The 22,318-nt window shown below is 35.9% G+C and overlaps 1 long non-coding RNA gene across 1 annotated transcript in view; it reads right to left on the bottom strand.

Moving 5' to 3' along the window:
- LOC141922364 (uncharacterized) overlaps positions 1-22,318 on the bottom strand; it is a 257,582-nt gene that overhangs the window by 12,982 nt on the left and 222,282 nt on the right. Inside the window, exons 3-5 of the long non-coding RNA XR_012622965.1 lie at positions 11,036-11,106; positions 9,194-9,306; positions 7,176-7,217 (exon numbers count right to left, since the gene is read on the bottom strand). This is a non-coding gene — a long non-coding RNA (uncharacterized LOC141922364). The remainder of the gene's footprint in view (positions 1-7,175; positions 7,218-9,193; positions 9,307-11,035; positions 11,107-22,318) is intronic.

Below are 22,318 nucleotides of genomic sequence, written 5' to 3'. Positions count from 1 at the left end.
ACTCCTTGGCTGCATATTCTGCAGAGAAAGAAGTAGCTTATGCTTTATTAATAGATACATAAATATATATACAATAATATATATACATATACACTGTACCAAATACAATTCAAAGCTCAGGTGAGAGTTTTCAATGGTATTGTAATATAATCAGTAAACAGAAAAATGCATCAATAAACCAACATTTTTTGAACACAGAAAAACCCTTTCCAGAAAATGTTCTCATTTTTTTGTAGACCACAAAAATCTGAGGGTGAGCATCTTTACTGGTACGTCACAGGATACAATACTGTACAGAAAACTGCATGCTCTGTCTCCTTGTATTTCCAATTCATTTCCTCATCAGACTGAGAAGAAAGGCTTGTGAAAAGAGAACTGATACCCCCTGATTCTATTTCACTCCTTTGCAGGTCACTGAATCTAGCATCCACTTGTAACTGTAAAATGGCTTCTTTATTTTCATGGAGATAGCTATTATAGAAGTGAAAGTTTCTTCTGTACCCCTTTTATCTGTAGTGTTCTGCTAGCTTTTGTTCACATGAAGAAATCTGAAAAGATTAGATGACTCGGTCCATTAGAGGTTCATAGTGGGGAAAAAAATGTTGTCTTCCTTGTACTGGTGACTGACTGACAGGAAGATAAAATTACCAAAATGCTTATCAGAGTACATCTATAAGCAACAGAAATAACGGTGACTGAGAGTTAAAAGTTTTTGACGTTTGAGAAATAGTGAAGCACTGAGAGAACACTGACGTTTCTATTCTTGAAGGTATTTTAAAGGTTTAGCAGGTTAAACAAATATCTGACAGAAAAAAAACCCCAAACAATCCACTGATTTAAATCATCCTGCTTTGGGACAGGGAGATGGACTTGATCTATAAAGATCCAGGTGTATTCCTCTAATTCGCATAGATCTGTGTCTCCCAGCTGGATTCTTCTTCTGTAAGATGCTAATTGAATTAAAGGGTTTTGTTTTTTTCCTGTTGATGGGATTCTCACAGTCTCTTCCTTTCATACAGACAGATACTCTTATATGTGCAGGAACTGAGATCACAGCTTAGCCTGAATCAAGGCACACTTTTAACAAACCTTTTGGAAACTCAGTATCCTTCAGACCACTACCCTTTTTAGGTAAGATTGCAACCAGTCAGCAGAGCCTCACATTTTTAAGGGTCATTCCTTTAGGAAACAGGACTAATTATTTTTTGACAAAATACTGTAGATTTCAGTTGAGTTTGACCCTTTTGTTTCTAACATTTACTCTACGCTACTGGATGCCATAAAGCTACTGTTAGATTTGGGTGCATATACACAGGCATCACATGGAGATGATTAATGGTTTCTGTTTATGTGGCATTGCCAAAACTCCACTTTCCTGTGCAGTGCAGCAGCAAAAAGATGATATATTGCAAGGAGTTCGGAGTTCAGAGAATGCCATCTAAATTAATTACCAGTTTGGAGGGACTGATTCATCAAGCAAACTTGAAATAATTAAATATGTACAGCTTTGCCTAAACAAGACCCGCTACAGGAGGATAAATGAATAATCAAACACGTATAAATATTTTAACATCGATAAAGTGATCTCAATTAAAAAGTCAATATCTGCATATCTTAACAACACTGTGGCATCACAGGTCATGACATTTGCTTAAAATGAGATCTAACTGCAGCTTAAAGGGTAGAACTATACAGAAATGGACTGAAAAAACATCAGCTTAGCATTAACAAAATGGCAGTACAGTTCTGATTGGTAGTAACTTGCAGCTGTTCAGAACTAATGGGTACACAGCAGTGCCCCATGCTTGCTGGAACATTGCAAAAAGCAGTGGCTCCAACTGAATTTCAGAGGTATTAAGAATGAAACTTTACCCTCCTCCTCAGAAAGCAGCAGGGTGTACACTTTAAAAGGCCATCCCATTTTTGAGCATTTTAAAAACACTTTGTATAACAAGGCAGAAAATTCACTGGCAATTCAATGTGGACAAGGGCAAAACTAAAAAAAGTCTTTCAAGGTGGATGCCAAAAAAACCCCAAAAGCCCAAAACCTTAAAGAGCTAGTTAAAAGTTGAGAGACTTTCTTTTCTCCAGCTATAAAACACTGCTCCAAACTCAGACACATGAAAGATGGTAAGAACACCTTTGCTATTATATTCAGTGATTTGCTCTTTTTCCTGAAATGAAGTTTCACATATTCATCTTACAGTTTGCTTCTTTTTATTTATTAGCCTTAAAAGTATCATATATTTGTACACTGAACAAAAATGGTATCTTACATCTGATACCAATCATCAACAATAATGGTAAGAACTAAATATACACCCAAATATATCCTTTTGGTACCATGGGAAACCATACATCAACATTCGAGACAACTGAATGTTTATCTGATTTGCTGCTTCATTGCCAAAGAAGATTTTTTCCCCCTTGTTCAGACATAGAATGTTTTTCAGTCATGTTCATTTAAGTAATCCAGAAAATATCTTTCTTTTTTCCACTCTCAAAATGACCTAGGCACCTAGTGATTCTGTTTCATCAAATCCATTTAATTTAGAGCAGTAGATTTTGTATAGTTTCTGTTTTAACTCATCATTGCATATAATTTCCATATATTTTCATTTTAGAGAATAATTTGATCATTCTTTCATGTTCTAACTAATTAATATAGCTTACTAAAGTTTTATGGTTTGTAGCTTACTGCATAAAAATGTTTCTTTTGAAAAAAGGCCTGTCCTTAGTATTATAAAGATACACAGAAAAAAGAATACTACTAAAGTTTTAAATAAAAACTTGCATTGTATTTTAAATGTTAGAGTTCCCAAATTTGGCTGAGTAATTATAGAGGTATGTGGTACCATTAAAATACTCAGTTGGGAGTGTTATATAAATTCAGAGCATAAATGATGTAACCCCAGCTGTCTAAAAGCAGTCTATTCCAGTGTCCAGACAGAGAGGTCCTTGTTTCAGTACATCCCCCAGCTGCCGTGTATGAATCTCACAAACCAGGTGTCTCTTGATCAGTGCAGAATCCAGCACCACACCTTCTCTTGGACATGCTGGAGCATCTCCCTTGGCCCCTGTCTTGACATCTATTCATCAGAGGGGGCAGCCCTGGCTCACCCACTTGCCTACTGCTTTCCTAACACTACTGCTGACGCCTCAGAGATTGAAACAAAACCCTTTCTCAGGTCTCAATATTCTATTTTGAAGCATTACATGAGGATGAGGTAGGAGAAGGAGACATAAAAGAGAAACTAGACAGAAGTATAACTTTTCATATCATCTCTTTTGGTTTGGAACAAAACCAAACTGTTAAGGAAAAAAATAAAAAGCTCTAAACACATTTACCTGATTAGTTTCCCTAATGCTGGAGTCTGATTCCCTTCTCTGTGTGGTGACGCTGCTCCAAACCATAGAACTAGTCAGTCTGGCACAGTCTCATGTGAGGCGTAGCCCTGTGAATACAATTTTTGCCATTCCTAGCAGATGGCCACAGGCTTTGTGATGCCTGACCCAAAAGTGCCAGGTCCCAGGGCTGGGCTGGACTTGCCATGGCCCCAGGCAGATTTAGCTGTGATAATGGGCCAGTGGCCATTGCCTCCCCTGCATTGTTAATAAACGTTAAAGCATTATGTGGACAGACAATAAACTCTGAGTTCCATATATAGATACATGTATATATGTGGGATGTCACCTTTTACTGACAGTAAGAGTTTCAACATAACAGACCACACAACCATAAACATCAGTAGCTTTTACTCGTTTGCCCAAATGTTCCTTAAAATGGCTGATAACAGACAACTTCTAATAGTATTCAACCCCCTCCAAAAATAATAAACTTTGTCTTCCTCTCAAACAATTTTGATGCTTCTAGTAAGCAGTTTATGCTATGAATTTCCCCTCTGCATCAATTATTCACTGGAATGAAAGAATCTACTGGAAGGAAAGAAAAGACTCCACCTCAGAGTATTCTTCCACCATCTGCTCCTTCATAGAGATGGCTGTCAAATCACCTTCACTGAAGTACTGAATTGCACAGCAGAAGTGTCATTCATTTTTTTTAATCTTCACCTGAGATTAGGATGGGGAAATCACAGAGGGTTCATCCACAGATAACTCATCTCATAGGACTCCTCTAAGTGCAGACTTTTTCCTTTCCTTTCCCAGTGCTGGAAAAATAGCACATTTGCCGTGATCGTTGTCCTTGTGACAGTTACATGACTGATGCCAATAATACCGTACAAATAATATCAATAGTGCTTTGGCAGTAATTCTTTTAAATATCCAAAATATGGAAAACTGGGCCCGGGCAGGCAAAGTGAAATTTGTTCTTAAAGATTAAGATTATAGGATGTTGCTCTGTTGAGGTGTTTCAAAATGGTCAGTTAATAAAGTATACCCTTCAAAGGCAGGAAAAAGATCGGGAAGACAGAAAATCTGAGGAAGAACAACTGCTGACAGTATAAAACCATTCAGAATATCTAAGACAAGGCAATATTATATGAAACACTCTGAAACAATGCCATGGTGTAAACTGGAGGAACAGCATTAAACAAAATGTAGAACAGACAAGTACAAGGCAAGGAATGCTTGCGGAACTTTTTCAACTGTTTAAACACATAAAATTAGATGAAGCAATTGACTATGGCACCTGGAAAAAAAATGACACTTTCATAAAAATCAATGAGTGTTACCCACTGAGTAAGAATATGATTCCACTAAACAGTCAAATTCATATCTGGATTATAATTCTGTAAAACTGAAGTAACCCTAATAACCCAAATAACCCCCATTATTGTGATTACATATATATAATTGAGTAGTAACTGACCATAAGTATTCAATTAGCAATGATAGCTAATTGAAGATATCTCCCAACATACTGCAAGTGGTAAAATACAGAACAAAATGATTCAGATGTTACTGAGAACAGATCAGGGAATGATATGAATGCACTAGCTTAATTCATTTTATGGGTCAAATCCATTCAGTACTATAACTGAAAAGGGCACACAGGATATGAATTTATTTTTGGTTTTAGCTGTTGTTTCTTGAGTTCCAATAACATGGTTACTGCTACCATTCCTAAGGAGGCCTGTTGGTAAATACATTAGCTTGCACAATATAATTGACAGGGGGAAGACAGAAGAGGAAGAGTTCAAGGCAATCTTCCCATCCCAAAAATGAATGTCTTAGCTTCCCACTACCAATAATCAAATCTCTCATTCTGCCCTATTCAGTATTGCTGGTTTGATTGCCATTCTTTTCTGTTATAGGTTGGAGAACCCATAAGTGCATTCCGGACCTAATATATCACATTCCAGTAACTCAGTTGCACAGCCATTTACCATTTCACAGCCTGCACTGGCATTAAAATTCCATTCTTATTTCTGTGACAGAGACTGTAACAATAGGATTGGTAAACCAGGAAACTGTTATGATGGTGATTGTAATAGGGAAGGAGGAAAAAAAAGTAATTTTCCCCTATTCTTACAGTCTAAAGATTACACTTGTGCTCCTTGAATGATATGCAAAGAAATCAGTGATGTTGGTAAGAAGCAGAAACATCTGAGAATAGTAATTTATAAAGATATCAGACTTCTCTTGAACATATATACATATGTAACCAAACTGACTTTTAATTAGCATACTGTATCAGAATTCATATAGACTGAAAGTGTTTGTAATGTTAAATTTTTTCCAATGCAAATTCAAAGCAAAGCATCATCTGTGAAAGTGTTGCAATGGAGCAGAAACAGGTTGGGTATTTTTTTCCCCAGTGCAATTTTCTGCCTTAATGGAGAAGCACACATTAAAAGCTGGTTCATAGCATTCCAAGATCCCTTGTAATATTTTAAGATTTATTAAAGATGATGCGGTATTTCTTATGCCTTTTATTCCAACTTTAACAGAAATTATTTTCAGCCAAACAAGTAATCGGATATTATCTCTATCCTGTGGCATTTCACTTGGACTAATGTACTGAGACAACACACTAACAAAAATCAACTTCTAAGAGAATCAGAGAAGGATATATGATAGACAGCTTTGTTACAAGTTGGACCAGCTCATGTAACAATGAGTTTTACCTCTGCTAATGAACAATAAATGAACATTTTTCATTGAACACATCTGATTTCCTTAGTGGTTCTTGCTCACTTTTTCAGTTTATAGAACTTCATACACTGCAGTTCCTCACCTGAAACGCAGCAGTGAATCAAATCAAGCATGACTGGATAAGTGTCTTCCAAATTTAAGAAGCAGATCACGAACATTTCGATTAACAGCAAAGCAGTTTCATTCATTTATAGTGAAGTTAGAAACATCCATTCTCCACTGGGTAATTAGCGGTATGTGTATCACAGAGGTGTCAGCTGTTTATAAACTTTAAAAATGCAACTACTCCTGTGAGTATCTACCACAGGCTGCGATCCTGATGAAATGTGAGCTGCACATAAACATTTAACAAAACACCAAATTCAGCAAACATCTTTTAATTAAGTACCATAGTCGGGTTTCTTAGACTTCTCTTGACAGATTCCTTAAAAAGCTTCAAAATGGCTGGAGTCACCAGAGAAACAAAGTATCATATGGAGAAGATCATGATGCATCATTCACGTTTTTAAACCCTACATTGTGAAGTAGGACGCCTACAGCATTGTTTTTGTGCATCTAATTTATGCCTGAATTTAGCTGGGATTCCTGAATTAAAAGCTGTTCTCCCTGTACATTGAAGGAGCTTCATCAAATACGCACTTTTGTAGAACACTTCCATGACTCCACAGAAGCAGTTAGCACATCATCTAAACCAGGTTCTGAGCTACTGTCTCCCCACCTACATCCATATAGTCTTGTTCACCACTACTCAGATAAGGGATATTAGTATAGTCTGAGGTCTAGATACACCAAGATCCCGCACATACAAGGGTCCCCTCCAGTTCTGCAGGAGGTGTCATGTCTCCTACCAGTTTTAAGGTCTTCAGAAGAAGCTGAGATTTTCCACAGTTCATAGCTTTCCTAGTGCCTGCTTTTGGTTCCCAATTCACGACATTTATGCTACTCATGCCTTGTGAAAGGAACCTCAGTATCTGACACGTACTTTAGTATTTCTTACTGATGGGCAGGTGCTGAAAAGGTACATGTTCTAACGCCAAACCTTGAAACGCTCTACCTACCTTCTTGGATCACGTCAATTGGTTTGAAATATCATTTGGAGTCTCAGAAAGAGAAAAAGAAATAATCTTGGTTACTTCCAATAAACAGTTCCTTGTTCCAAATCCTCTTTTATAACAACAGAAACATTGTACACTATATAACTAGATAACTCTATACTCTGTACACAGTACTGCTACAGACTAATAAGTTTAATCAATTGTCTTAAAGTTTATTAATTACTGCAATGAACATAATTTGATATTATCAACTAGAACTCAGCGTATCATTTTTAATAGTAATCTTAACCTTTAAGAGTAGAACCATTATTTTTAATTATTTTTACTTTGTATTTCAGTAAATCATATACATATTGTCAAGGTCAGGACACAAAAAAATACTGCATGAGTCTGTAAGTAGATCCTATATATAGTTACTAAAATAAATTGAAATCTGGGAATAATTTTGCATAGTTTTCAATTACATAGGATTAGCGAACAACACTGCAGACAAAATACTTAAAAAAGATTAGAATATAGTTATAAAAAAAAGAATGTCTGTTTTTTTCATTAATGCCATCTTACCAAATTAAGTAATTAGGCTATGAACTATCACAAATTGGAAGGAGATTAGATGTAACTTTTTTCCATTTAAAATTTAAATGATCCATCAGACATCACTTAAAGCTACAAAAACTGTTATATGAACTAGTTGCCCCTTTCCTTTTTTTCAGTCAAAATACATAATCCTTCTTGCCACAAAAGAAGAAAAAAAAAATATGGTGGCTTTCAAAACAGAAGCTCTGAATAATCCTCAGATTTTTTTTGGCCTTCTGTCACCTTCCCACAATTGCCCAGAGCAATTAATTGTGAACGTGGCACCTGTAGCAAGTGTGAGAAAAAGCAGAATGGACTTGACCAACAGGTGGCCTTATTTCAGCAATTACAACAATACAGCACCAGGGAAACTTTGAAACTGTTCTAAATTATATTTAAGATGGATGATTACATTTTAACCCTCCTTGTCTCTTCCTTTTTCCTTCCTCAGTTATATTTGCTAGAGCTTTTTCCAAAGTCTAGACAGAGAGTATGTAATATTTAATTCCAATATCTATGATAAAAATTAATGTATTTTTGATTCTATTATACATTATGATCTGTTATGTGTACAACATGAAAGTCTTTTAGGATATATTTTCCCTCTCCTGAAGTTACGTATTACCTCTCTTAACCTTAGTAATGTTATATGCATGTATCTGAGAGCAAATCAGACTTTGGAAGCTCTGTAATTAGAAAATTACAGTATTTTTAAAACCCAGAGGCACCATAATTAATTACTGTTCTGTATATCTTTGAAAGTTTTATTAATTTTTTGGTTAAAAGTGAAAAAAGTCATGTTTTTTTACCACTTCAAAGCTTTGTGAGAGTATCTCAACTTTTTAAATAATTAGTTATCTCACCCAGGAATGACAAGTTTTTCCAGGCCAAACATACTTTGTGCAGAAGTATGATAAATTTAATGTTGTACCTTGCATATTTCAGTGCACAGGGAGGTGGGTGGTGAGGGCAAGACATTTGAAATAAAGTATTTTGAGTATGGAAGATCAGTAATACTTTGCAGAGCTTTCTTATTCTGAAATTATATTTTCATGATACAGTGTTAGTGGAGGTAATAACTGGCTTATTATATATGGATTTTGTTTGATTTTTGCTACATTTTTCATTACACTTGCACACATTTATAGGAAAATATTAGTCTTGCAAAAGTCATCCTGAAATCTGAATTGTACTAAAACAAGAAGCAAGAAGAAAACCGAATGACTGTCAGAAAGTAGGCTTCTCACCCTTCTCTATATGGAGTTGTTCTATTCCAACAGCTTTCATTAACGACAGCTCTTCCTTGAATGGAACAAGTAACAGAATGATGAAGACAGATCATCAGAAAACTTCTGTATCTTCACAAATGCTGTTTCACACTGGTCTGTCAATTTTGTGCTCTGTGATTATTTAAATCTAAAAAAAAATATGTGATGAACACTTACTGGTTTGGTGAATGAGCTAGAAGTTGAAACACTAAGGAGCCGGGCATCTATATCCATAATATTGTAGATAGTGCTTTGGAGCTTTGAAGAACCGTAGTATCTTGCCACATCTACTGACAGGGTAATGGAGAGGACAGAATAAGATAATTCATATATTATCACTAGAGCTTGTCTCCAGTACAAGATTCACTAAACTGGAATGTATTATTTATGCTATTTTTGTAGATTATGGGTCAGTGCTTTCCGATTATATTACAAGGAGTTTAGAGAGCTGCATGATACACTCTGAAAAGAAATAAAACTGTCAGATCAGTTGTTTCTAAGGCTTTTTGACCAATATCAGACATCAAGATTGCAAATACTGCTCCTCTAAATATAATTTATTTTTTATTATGCTGTGCAATCAAATAAACACAGGCTTTGCTTCTCTTCTCAGGAGAGTTAGAAAATTGAAACATCAGATATTTGAAACATCAGAAATTCAAATCAGAAGTCTTTTAGGTTTATGCTGGCATTTTAATAATCACCTCACTGTATCTTAATACATCACTACAAGGGACAATTTTTCACCTACTACACCACCCACACTATTTTAACAAAAGTGCCCCTTTCACATGCTTTATACTCCTCAGCCTTCTACATTCACATCACAAGTATATGCTAATGCATCCAACAGATTATCCAGCCTACTGTTCCACTCCGCAAGATTATTAGAGTTGCTCTCCTTATTTGCCTGCACTTTATCCATAGCTCTTCTAACACACATTCAGGGGTTAATGTTGACAGCTTTGGGGAATTTAATTAGTACTTAGTGAACTATGCAAATCTACTGGTAGGCAGGAATAATAGCAGAATACCCCTGTTTACCCAGACATAAACTCTGATTTTGCATTAAATAGGGAATAACCCTCAAGTTTTAAGCTTCCAATAAAAAATAGAATATGTAATAATTAATTGCATTCAAAATACAAGAAAAATCCTTTTCCTGGCTTTTTTTCAGTGGGGTGTGTGTGAGATTTACTTCTCCACTGAAATAGGAAGATATAACAGTTTCTCTCTAAGCTCTGGTAGTTTAGAGAAATTAGAAATATGATGTCACTTTTTTCCCAACATTGCTTTTCTAGAACCTTCTGGTTTGTTATTTTTGCATCATTTTGACCTTATATTTTCATCTGCATACATTTAACCGTGGTGTAGATTAGGCCAGCTTCTTTCCTGTAAGAAGCCACAATGAATTAGCTCACAGTGAACAGGATTTAGCCTTTTCATCATCTTTGACAGATGATTTCTATGTAGGACCAATGGTAAGGAGAATGTCCTTTCCCCCTGTAGGATCTTCTGTTATCAGTTATAACTTACATGAACCCTCCAGTAAAGGTTATAATTTCCTTTACACATCCAGAAACAGTGTTCTCAAGTCATCTCATACAAACACCAGTGTCAACCTGCAAGCATACTCTTTCTTGCAAAGGTTATATGGGCTGCACCAGCTGTGCTGGAAGCTATACCGGAAGAACCCAAAAGTTCAGAGACAAACACGTGGGACACGGGACACGCAGACTGCAAAGGGAGCTTGCAAGTGTTATGAACTATAGCTGCTTTTCTCAAACAAGTTGCAAGCTTCTCCAGACACATTTCACATAGGTTAAGACTTCAACAAGACTTCACAAGCAAGTGTTGAGATAAAAGATGAAAAAACTAAGAGAGTAAGGGCAAAATTTTACAGACTTTGCTCTGTTGGTTAAAGCTCCTTATCTACAAGTACATCCTAAATGTAGGAAAGTCCTCCTGAAAAAATGAGGTGTTTATTACTGCAAAAATATTTTATATAAACAAATTTACCTTTTTCTGCTGCAGAGACATTTTGTTGGAAGATTCCCAGTTAACCATTATCTCTCTTAGCCTCCACTCACCTGTGTGAAGAAGAGTTCAGGGAAAATTAGTAGACAGTGGAAGAAAAGCTCGTTAGTTTATGAGCTTAACTTCCAAAAATTAGTAGCATGGCCTCTTTGCAAATAATTTAGAGTAAGATTTAAGAATTTTTTTCAAGGTAAGGCATGGAAAAGAACAATTACATATAGTTATTCAAATTGTGTCTAATATTAATTGCAGTTGGGAGTACAAATGGGAAAAGTCTTATTTCAGAAGAGGCTGCAGGGCAAAACTGAGGGATATTCAGAAAAACACACAGGGAAAGAAGACTTTATATGTTTGCTGTTTTAACTCCTGAGTAACAATAACATTCAAATATTTATTCTGTAGACGAGATGAACCAGGACGGTCATAAGAACAGCCTGCTGTCACCAACTCTTGCTAAAAAAAAAGAAAAAAAAATCCATATATTTTCCCTTTATTATGGGCATTATTTCAGTATCTGTTTTGCATGCTCGTTTTGGTTAGAAAGATAAACATCCTGTGAGTTTAGAGGCTTTAGAAAGAGGCAGACAATATCCTCAGGTGGTTCTAAAGAATACACAGCAGCTCAATCAACAGTATTTTTCTCCTAGCATACTAAGTAAATATAAAAATTTATCCAAATAGACAGATACAAGCTCTTCTTCTGAGAATGAAGCTTTTACTTGACAAGGAAAAAAGAAACTTTTCAAGTACTTACTACTTTAGCGTCTCTGTGAAGGATATTGGTTTATCAGAAAATTTACCCACAAGGTATTTTTAATGAGCTACTCAAAAGATTTTTGTGCAAGAAAAGTTTAATACAAAGGGAATTTGTCTTAGTAATTTACATCTGTTTTCTACATACTCAGGCTGAATTCACTTAAATATTTATTCAGCCTTTATGTTTCCTTTTGGCTAAAAATAAAGTGGGTTAAACTTATCTAAAATGCAACTTTACTCAAAATCTGTACATAAACTGCATGTAAATTTCTTTTTCCAATATCTGTTCACAAACAGTTCCCCAATTTAGAGTTAAACACTATGAGGGATGTTTACAAATAAAAAAAAAAATTAAAAATGGAATTGAGACAGAAGGAGAAGAACCGCAGTAGAAAAATCAGCCCAGAACAGACATTCCTGGCTCCCAGGACACTGTTCAGCTGATTCTCAAAGAAAACACTTAAATTTTTAATATTAATGCAGATGCACAAATTGGGCCATCTGGAATAAAAACAGTAAGTTTATCAACCCTTGGCTGCAACAGCTTTTTATCATATGCCATATGGAAACAATTATTCAAACCTCATACAACAAAACACCTGATACTTCAGTCATTTTGTATTCTATATAAAATACAGGCATTTTAACATTCAGAATATACTGTATGTCCAGTAATGTATATGTATATTCACACTTCAGTGAGAGGTCAAATGGAAATGTGGTCTATGTAACACCTAAAGAAGCAGCTGAAATCCAAAGCACTCAGAAATACTACGTAGCATGCTTTTGTACACATTCTAATTTTTTTTCATATACAACTGTCCTAATCTTTTCATAAGAAACAGAAGCTTGTTCTGAGCTATCACTATAAGCACAGAACTACGAAACGTAAAAGTACTGCAATTACTTGATGTGCTTCAATTAAAAAAAGCTGCATTTCATTAATACACAGCAGTATTTATAGAAAAAACAAGTAACGGAATGTAGAGAATATTCAACTACTATGATTCATTACTTAAATTTAAAAAGCTTCTTGAGTCATGCCCCACACTGCCAAGAAGATATTACAGCTGTCACCATGATTCTGTGTTGAGCCTTCCTGTTGCATTGGCCCCAAATGAAATAATTGTTTGCAGCAAGACCATGATGCAACAAAAACACAAGGCCATAAAATTTGCTTCTAAAATTAGGTTAATCATATTTTAATCAGTACCAGTGGACAAAGAACCCTAAAAATGGGGGTGGTGGTGGTGGTGGTGGTGTTCACTATATACATTGTAACAGACAAAAAGTAAAAATATATCAACCAAAATGGAAGCTTTCAATTTTGTCCTTTGCCAACACATTGGAGAAAAGACAGCCATATAATACTGAGACAATTCAATATCTTGGTATTGCTCTGGAAGGACTGAGTCCTACCAAGATCAATTGGCTAAAATAGCACACAGCATTCCAGGAAAGCATAGGAGACAGCCAAACTAGTTTCTGCTTTAAGCTAAGAAGAATTCATAGGTGTCTGACCAATATAGACAGAAAGACTTTGCCTTGGTATTGTTTGAAAAGAGGTTCGCTCCTTCAGGTGAGGAAGGGATCTTCTGCACATATGAAAAAAATTTATCAAGCCCATAGTAGAAGAAGAATATTTTTTGAATCATTATTAAACCATAACACAAATTTTAAGCAAAAATACCAAGCACTAAAAATTGAAAAAACCCAAATCACGATGATGCATTAAGCCTTGTGTATAGGCATGATAATTTAATTATGATAGACTGAAGGAGTTCCTCAGACTAAAATAAAACAAAAGTCACACAGATCATTTGCTAGCAGGTTAACATGTATAAACATCTTTAGAATTTATGACATAGCACCATTCAGCTTCAAGTTTGCCCAAGGGAAATTTTGCAGTTTGAATAGAAGATAATCTTCCATGCATGTGCACTGTGAAATCTTCAAAGACAAAGTGTTGGTTTTGCTTTAAGCTTTACTCTGTATTTTGGAATTTAAAAGACAAAAAGTAATTTGTCTTTAAAATTCAGCAATCCATAAACCTGAACGGCCTAAAGTTTGTCATGTGAAGTGGAAAAAGTTTCCAATTTAATTTTCAATACAACTTGCAATAATAGTCAATCAGCAGGATTAGTTTTACATTCAATATTATCTTAGGAAACTAATAAAGTTCAATTAACATTCTTAAACTGCTCCAGATAGAAATGGTAACATTACTGAGGTATAATCAAGATACATGGTTTAATAAAGAGTCAACAGTAAGTGGTGTTTTGTTTGATTTCTTAACATAGTACATGTTTTAGTAATTTATCCTCTGAAGTTTTTTGAATTTAGAAAATTTGGATGTCATAAAAAGTGGAAATAAAATTAATCTTTATACACTAGATTCTTTTAGTAAATAGAAACAATCAGAAATGGGCCATCTAATCCTGTATTTTTGGTCTCATGAAGTCCTCAGTGTTTCATTTGAGTAGCTGAAAACATTACTGACATCCTACAGTAACACATGCCTTGTTGTCACAGTGATTACTATCATAGTGCATTTGATATCAGGCAAAATTTTGAAACTTCTTAAAACTGCAGAAAAGGTGATTACACGCAAGCAGATCATGTATCCTAGAGAAAGAGTACTAGGGAGTATGAGAATACCATCTGAGTTAAATAGAGTACTAGCAGCATTTGCACACATAGACATGTTAGAAATCGCTCATTTGCCAAGAAGCTGATTATCATGAAGAATGAAATGAAATGAACCTAGTACTGATCGCTGAAAAACTCCAATTATGTGATAAAAATACCCCTGCAAAGCAGATCTGTAATGAGACACTTTGAAAAAAGATGTACAGGTAGAAAAAGATTAGAGCCTGCACAAGAAAGCGTATTTGACCATTTGTTTGATATTAGATAATGAATGTCAAGGGATCAAAGATTCTAAAAGGTTTTAATGTGATTATAAAAGATCTGCCTTAAATGCCACTGAAAAAAGTCAATTTCAAGCTGTCCATCAACCACACCTGGTTGTTAAGAGGTTTACAGACATGTAAAAACACTACCTGTGTGCCTACACGTTAATATGAGCATCTGCATGTAACTTCTGCGGTCTGTCCAGAAGCTGACATTCGATATTTAGACCACCAGACCTAATCGTGAAAAAATTAATACATACATAAAATCCAGATATATTTACTTACATAAAAAAATAGTTCTCTTAAACTAAATAAAATAATAAATTAAATTAAATCCCTACAAATTAGTAATAAAGACATCAATTTAATCACTGAAGAGATGCTAACATATTTATGGTATTTAAAATACAACTGACCGTGCACTGAAGTACCCCAAACAAACCTCATCCAGCTGCTCTATTGATTTTTTTCTCATCCTCAGATAAGGCTTGCTTCAGGGACTTTGTTCCACGTCATTAAAAATTATTGGGCACTATTACATTATTTTCATCTTAATGGTTATCAACCAGCAGTTCCAGCTACCTGGGATTGATCAATAATCCAGTTTCAATTAAATCCTGAAGTACCTTAGTCTTCCCAACTAGAACTAGATGATAGTCACCTGTACCTGCCTTCCTGATCCAAATCCAATGATAACAGCATTGGTTAGAATTTCATCCTTGCAATGCTCATTCATGCTGATGAAGCCAAGAACAGACAACATGTCTTAACTCAGGTTATTGACTTAAGACATGACTTTGCTTCTTCTGACCCCTGGGTTGGCTTAGTAAGGTGCATCAAACAATTCTTTTAGTGACCTCTCTGTATGTTTTTTGACATCAGCAACTACTTCTTTTCACCACCTTGCAGTGCATGTATCTTTGTCTTATTTTGTCCTTTTTTGACCTTTTCAACCACTGATAAAGAAACAGTACAGTATTTTCCTGGTTTCTTCCAATAGGGGCCCCATCTGCTTTTGCTTCTTTCCTACTTATCCATAAGGTCTTGACTAAACTTTACATGCCTCACTCACCAGCTCTGAGATATGATCATTTTATCACCCTTGCACCTCTCTGAACCCAATGTATCCACAAAAAGAATTAATAACATCTAAAAATGGCTTCCACCTCTAATGCAGACAAAGCCCTCACCCTGGACAAGGCTACAGGTGCCTCACATCAAGAGAAGAGCCCTTCCACTGCAAATCCAATGCAGATGGAGCACCACAGTTCTACCATTATTTTAACTCATAGTTTGTAAATCAGAGATATCTACTAGGTTGTATATCTCTCAGAGATTTTGTAAAAGCAGACCAAGAAGCCTTTTACATAGTTGTATTTAACACCTGCATTACTTTTGAGATATAGCCCTTTTGTGGTCAGTAGAACACAATTAGTGGTCAATACATGTGTTGGGTTTCTGTGTGTGGTTGGAGTTTTTGGTAGTGAGGGAGAGAGCTATAGCAGTGGCCCTCTGGGAGAAGCTTCTTGAATCTCCTCCAACTCCAAGTTGAACCTGCCTCTGCACCGAGGCCGAGCCCATCAGCGGTGGTGGCTGCGCCTCTGCGATAACGTATTTAAGAAGGGGAACTTGGGAGAAGGAGTTGGAGTTGCGAGGAGCACACCTATGTAAACACTGAGGTCAGTGGAAGAAAAGGAGAAGGTGGAGGGGAGGCATGCTGGAGCAGAGACTCCCCTGCAGCCTGTGGTGAGAGGGCAGGCTGTGTCCCTGCAGCCCATGGAGGTCACCAGTGGAGCAGATGTCCTTCTGCTGCCTGTGGAGGACCCCACACTGGAGCACGGGGCTGTGCCTGCAGAAGGCTGGGACTCTGTTGGAAGCCCCCGCTGTTGTAGTTCGGTGCTTGGAGGACTACAATGTGTGGGAGGGTCCCATGCCAGAGCAGCTTGGGAAGAACTGCAGCCTGTGGGAAGGACTCATGTCAGGGAACCTTTGTGGAGGGCTGTTTCCCATGAGAGGGGAACCACGCTGGAGCAGGATAAGAGTGTGAGGAGTCCTCCCCCTGAGGAGGAAGGAGCAGCAGGACTGACCATAACCCCATTCCGTGCCCTCTGTGCCACTGAGGGGAGGAGGTAGAGAAATCAGGAGGAAAGCTGAGCCGGGGAAGAAGGGAGGGGTGAGGGATGGTGTTTTTAAGATGTGATTATACTTCTCACTGTCCTACTCCATTTGTTAAGTGTTGTTGTTGTTAGTGTTTGAATTAAATTGATGTTCTTTTTCTTCCCCTAACGAGTCTGTCTTTTGCCCATGACCATAATGGGTGAGACACCCCTCCCTGTCCTTATCTTGATTCCTGAGCCTTTTGCTTTATTATATCCTTCCCATTCCTGAGGGGGAAGGGGTGAATGAATGGCTGCATGGTGCTCAGTTGCCCTCTGCGTTCAAACCATGACAATACAACACTTGAAACTGAAAAATTCAGGCTCCAAGAGTTAATTCATAGACATAACATGACCTTACACCTAGACCTGAGTGGATTGCTGAACTTTCACAGTTTATGAAAGTCAAATTAACTAACTTTGTTTTACATATCATTTTGTCTGACAACCACAAATTGCTTACTTGAGTTTTGTTCATATCCACAAAACGTCCAGAGAGGTTCTTGACTTCTAGCATTAAATTACAACCTACACTGGATTTGAGACTACATATTAACGTGTATTGCCTTGAGCGGCTGAGACTTCCCTATGTCACTGAGGTCTAACTCTAGGAAAGACTGTTTTTTCAACTTCATTTCTCAATGCAGATAGACTGCAGTACGAATATGCTATGCCATCCAATTCTCTTCTAATAGTACACAGCACAGTATATTCTATTCCTCCATTATTTAAAACTTTTACTGTTGTGCACTGTCTTTTGCTTATACGAGTGTAACAGCTGTAAAAGCAGAGTGGCATTACTACAGAGATTCAGCTTAGCACTCCTTTCAGTTTCACTGTACATGTCATACAGTGAGCACACAAGATGACAACGGACCTGAAGCTTGACCTGTTTTTACAGATATATTGATCACGATAAAACGAGATTCATCTGAGCATATTTTAAAATTGTAGGTCCTGTATGCCCATCAAAACAAACCTGGAAGGCTTCTCAGAGCGCTGCATAACATTTTTAAATTACATCACATTGTGCTTTGTCCATAAAAATGTTTTCAGGGACTCATTGCTAAATTATGTAATCCTCTTAGCTATACAGCCTAATTATTTTTTCTTTGTAAATGAATACTAGTTCTGCCAAGTTATCTTGGAAAAAATTAGGAAGTTTCATAGATATTGGCAAAGAAAAACTGGAATAATTTTTTGCCCAGATTCATGTCAGTATGTATCTTGCCATTAGGAAGGCTCTGAAGGAGACAACAAAAGGAATTGGGAGGAGAAAAGCAAGATAAATATTGAAACAATTACAGCCTATAAGAAATATGCTTATTCTTTTTTATCAGGAGAGCTATTTGAATTGTAATGAGCTTTCTGTATAGTTCTTTTTAATAAAGGTAACATGCCTGATTCTTCTCAATGCATTCAGAGGCTAACACTGAAATTATCTTAAAGGATTATCTTAAATTTATACTGAGCTACTAAACATTGGGGACATTTAATACCTTTCACAAGTTTGGTGTCTTTCTGGGTTAAGCCCTATGCAGAAATTAGCATTATATAAGCATCAAATTGCAGCACAGTATGATGTCTGCGTCTGGCCTGCCTAACCACAGTTATGGCTTTCAAAGCTCACACTAGATTTTGCATGAGTTAGCATTTTCTCTTAGTGATCCACAGCATTTTTAAGGTAAGATATCAAAAGAATAGCAAAACTTAGAACTCTACTTAGCTCCATACACATCATGAAAGAAAACAAGAAAGTATCAGTTTTATCAAGTTTACCATCATCAGAAGCGTGTGCTTATAGCATAAAATATTGTTCTGTGCATATGTATATATTATACCTTTTTTACCTAGCTGTACAATGGTTCTGGTCATAAAAACAACTGTCATAATACAGCATACTCTGCAATGTCTCATACACAATCTGTCACTACTTAATGTTGGCAAGAACCCTGGCAATATTGTTTGCTTATTTGGGAACTGTAATATGACTTTTAACTTATGTGCTAACACACCAGCAACAATGCAACTTTTCTCCATAAGTACATCTTCCCAAATAATGTAACACTTCTCAGTAAAACAGTGCAAGGTGACTAGGGGTAATACGTCAGTGACTCAGGCCTCTGCTTCTGTTTTGCTCCACTTGCCTCTGGAAAGTTATCTAGAATCATTCAACAGTTTGGGTTGGAACGGACATTTAAAGGTCATCTAGTCCAACGGCCCTGCAATAAGCAGGGACATCTTCAACTAGATCAGGTTGCTCAGAGCTCAGTCTGCCCTGACCTTGAATGTTTATGCTGTCTTTATGTAAAGACAAAGCAGGAACAAAAAATCAGAGTCAACTTCAGCATGGTCATTACATCTAGATCCCTGCCACATCAGCAATAGTGATTTGTCAATAATGGAGTACAGCAAATGAAGTCATCATTGTTGGCATCCTACTTTAGCTTCAGTGAAGAAACAGACCACGATTCATTTTCTGGTTTTTGTCCCATTATCTCCTTTGTCCTGCACTTACCTGCAATCCAGAAGCTGATATAGCAATGTACATTAAAGTTCTAAGAAAATAACAACTCTTCATAAAATACTGTCAATATTATTGCCACTTTTCACCAATTCTAGGGGTTTTGTTTGTTTGGGTTTTTGGTTTGTTTTATTTTTTTTAAGTGTGAGGGGAGGACAATAACTTAGCTAGAACTAATATATTAGATTTAAATGTTCAGAAACTTTTTTTCTTTTTTAAATCGAGCAGCATTCTTCATTTCTTCCCTCTAATATTTAAATCAAAAAACTCAGCACTTACAAATACATAAATCAAGCAAGAGATTGCTAACAAAACGCAGAATGAATTTCTGTCCCTAGTTCAGTTTTTGGCCCAAATTGGTGGGGGCCAAAATGCATCACAGCAGAGCCTGTGTTCAGTGGAAGACAGAATGAGCCAATGTTTCTTTATCCCTCTGGCCCAAAAGCCTTTGAAATGAGTACGTAGTATCTATCCTGTCTGAATTAAGCTGATGATCTGATAATCAAAAGCATTCTCATAACTGATAGAAACAGATCAGAAAAAGACTGATCTTGCACATATACTCTCTTACCATAAATCATAATTAAAGAAGCTCTCAGTGAAACTGGAAGGCTCCCTCTGCTTCTCCTGATGCTCTCTTGTGATTAACTATTGTAATTCTTTGGCAAAACACCCGTAGTGGTACTCAGGCATATTATTCCAGCAGCTCTCACAAGCACTACAGGCATCCAAAATGCAGGTCAACTTCTCTGATATTCAAGAAATACAACTTATGCAATAGTTTTTTTCTTATGTCATTGTCTATTCTTATTATTGCAGCAAATGAAATATTTAGCACACAATTTATGCAAACTGGTACTGAAAAATTAATTACACAAGATTAAAGTGTTTTCTTTCAGGCTATCTCAATGTACAATACAGAGAATTGAAAAGAGAGAATAAAACACAGTATCATCCACAAAGTGCAAACAAAACACAGGACTATATATAAACAGTAGAAGAGTCTTGACTTTTCACAGTCTACAAATCTACAGGTTTACTAAAGTCTTCATTTCACAAGAGTTGGTAGCTTTTTTCGGAAGTAAATTTTTAATCACATTTTCCATTGTTTATCAATGTACAGTGATAAATGTGACAAGGGCATTGAAGCAGCTCTGAATTCTGCACTGTATTATTTGCTGTCTTTAGCAATACTAGTTTCAAGATGGAAAAAACCCCACAAAACAGTTCAAGCTCAACAGCATTACACTTTGTAGTAAACTTACTTACTTTTACTCATATTCCAAGTAAACTCTTCGAAATGAGAGGTCTGGAAGACCTATAAATGTAAATCTTAAGTCTGCTTAGAACTCTGGTTCCAAAGTTTTTTCACCCAATAATTAGGATTTCAGCAACACATTCATTGTGTTAAGATCTCAATTCCTTCCTCTGTGTATTCAAATGTGCTTGGAGAACAGTAGGAAAGGAGTTATCTGTGGTTGTACTTGACACTGCTATATTTTCAGGAAATCCCTGTTTAGTGGTATTATAACAGGACTGTATGGGTCATGATTTTATCTGCTCACATATTCCTTAACAAGTGGAAACATCCAAGTATTTGGAATAGTTTCTTGTTATTTCAGAGTTCAAAATGGAATAATCGTTTAGTGCATTATTTTCAATATATCGATTAAACTGATTGAGTATAGAAAATATAGATTTTGAATTACTAAATCTGAATTATGTAAAATACGAATTGAATGATGTAAAGCTTGAAAATATGTTTTTTTCCATATGATGACGGTAAAATTCAGAGGGAGAAACACTACTCTGCCAATAAATTAAGAGAAAATCAGAATGGATGTTTCCTTTAATTTTATCACTGAGATCACCCTATGGTGTGAGATAACAAAATACATTTTGAATATGTCACTATTTGATCTGGAAGGTTGTGTAAGAGACAATTTCAATTATTCTCCTTATCTGACAAAAGTGTTAAAAAAATGCAATAGATTTTTCAATTTTTCAGGCTCGAATACATGTAAATGTCGAAGCATGTCCCCATAGGATGGGTTTTTCTCTATGCTACAGTGGATAATAGCTCTTTTCCTCTCTCACAGTTATTATGTCTTTTAAGAATGATAAATTTTAGGAGATGCAAATACACTCACAGTAACAGAAAATAAGTTATATTACTTCCACAGTCTAAGAGTTTCATTTATGCTTACCCTTAAAATTAAACCTTACATGTATCAAAACTTGTAAACATAATAAACATCAAACAATAACTTATGTGAAAGAATTTATGATGAATTAGTTGGTCAGATACGTAACTTCTACCAAAAAGAACAACAAGTAAGCAGATAATATGGAAGAATTTATTATTCATTGTTATACATTAGCTTACATGGCATCAGTTATTAACTTCAGCAAACAAAACTATTTTGATTCTGCTGCTCTTAGAATAAAAAGGGTTGTTCCTCAAGAAACTATAATCTTCAATGAAGATTTTAAACTCGACAAAAAGCTAAACAGAATAAGAAGTATGAATACCAGGAAACTCAACGAGTGTCCATGCTTCACATTGCAAAATAACTTAACGTTCTTCCTTCTAATCCTAGTCTCTCAGTTGCTCAAAGTTTGTGCAATTAATTATGACCAGTCTGCCCCAAATATCCTCACACAGTTGTTGAATAATCATTCTTGGACATTTTGGTATTACATTTATTAAGACTGAGCTTTGACCCAAAATTATCCTCTATTGTTCATTTAAAAGAATTACGCTGATTTAAAAAAACTGAAAATGTATGGAAGCATATTAAAAGTTTTAAGTATGATTTAAAAAAAACCCAGATACTTATGACAAATAAACTATGCATTTTAGAATGGGAAATTATAATTAAGACAAAAATGCAATTATTTACTGAGAGAAACA

Source organism: Strix aluco, chromosome 4 (assembly GCF_031877795.1).
Source record: "Strix aluco isolate bStrAlu1 chromosome 4, bStrAlu1.hap1, whole genome shotgun sequence".
Taxonomy (NCBI): Eukaryota; Metazoa; Chordata; class Aves; order Strigiformes; family Strigidae; genus Strix; species Strix aluco.
The sequence above is the reverse complement of the archived record's forward strand: the minus strand, read 5'-3'. Positions and strand labels throughout refer to the sequence as shown.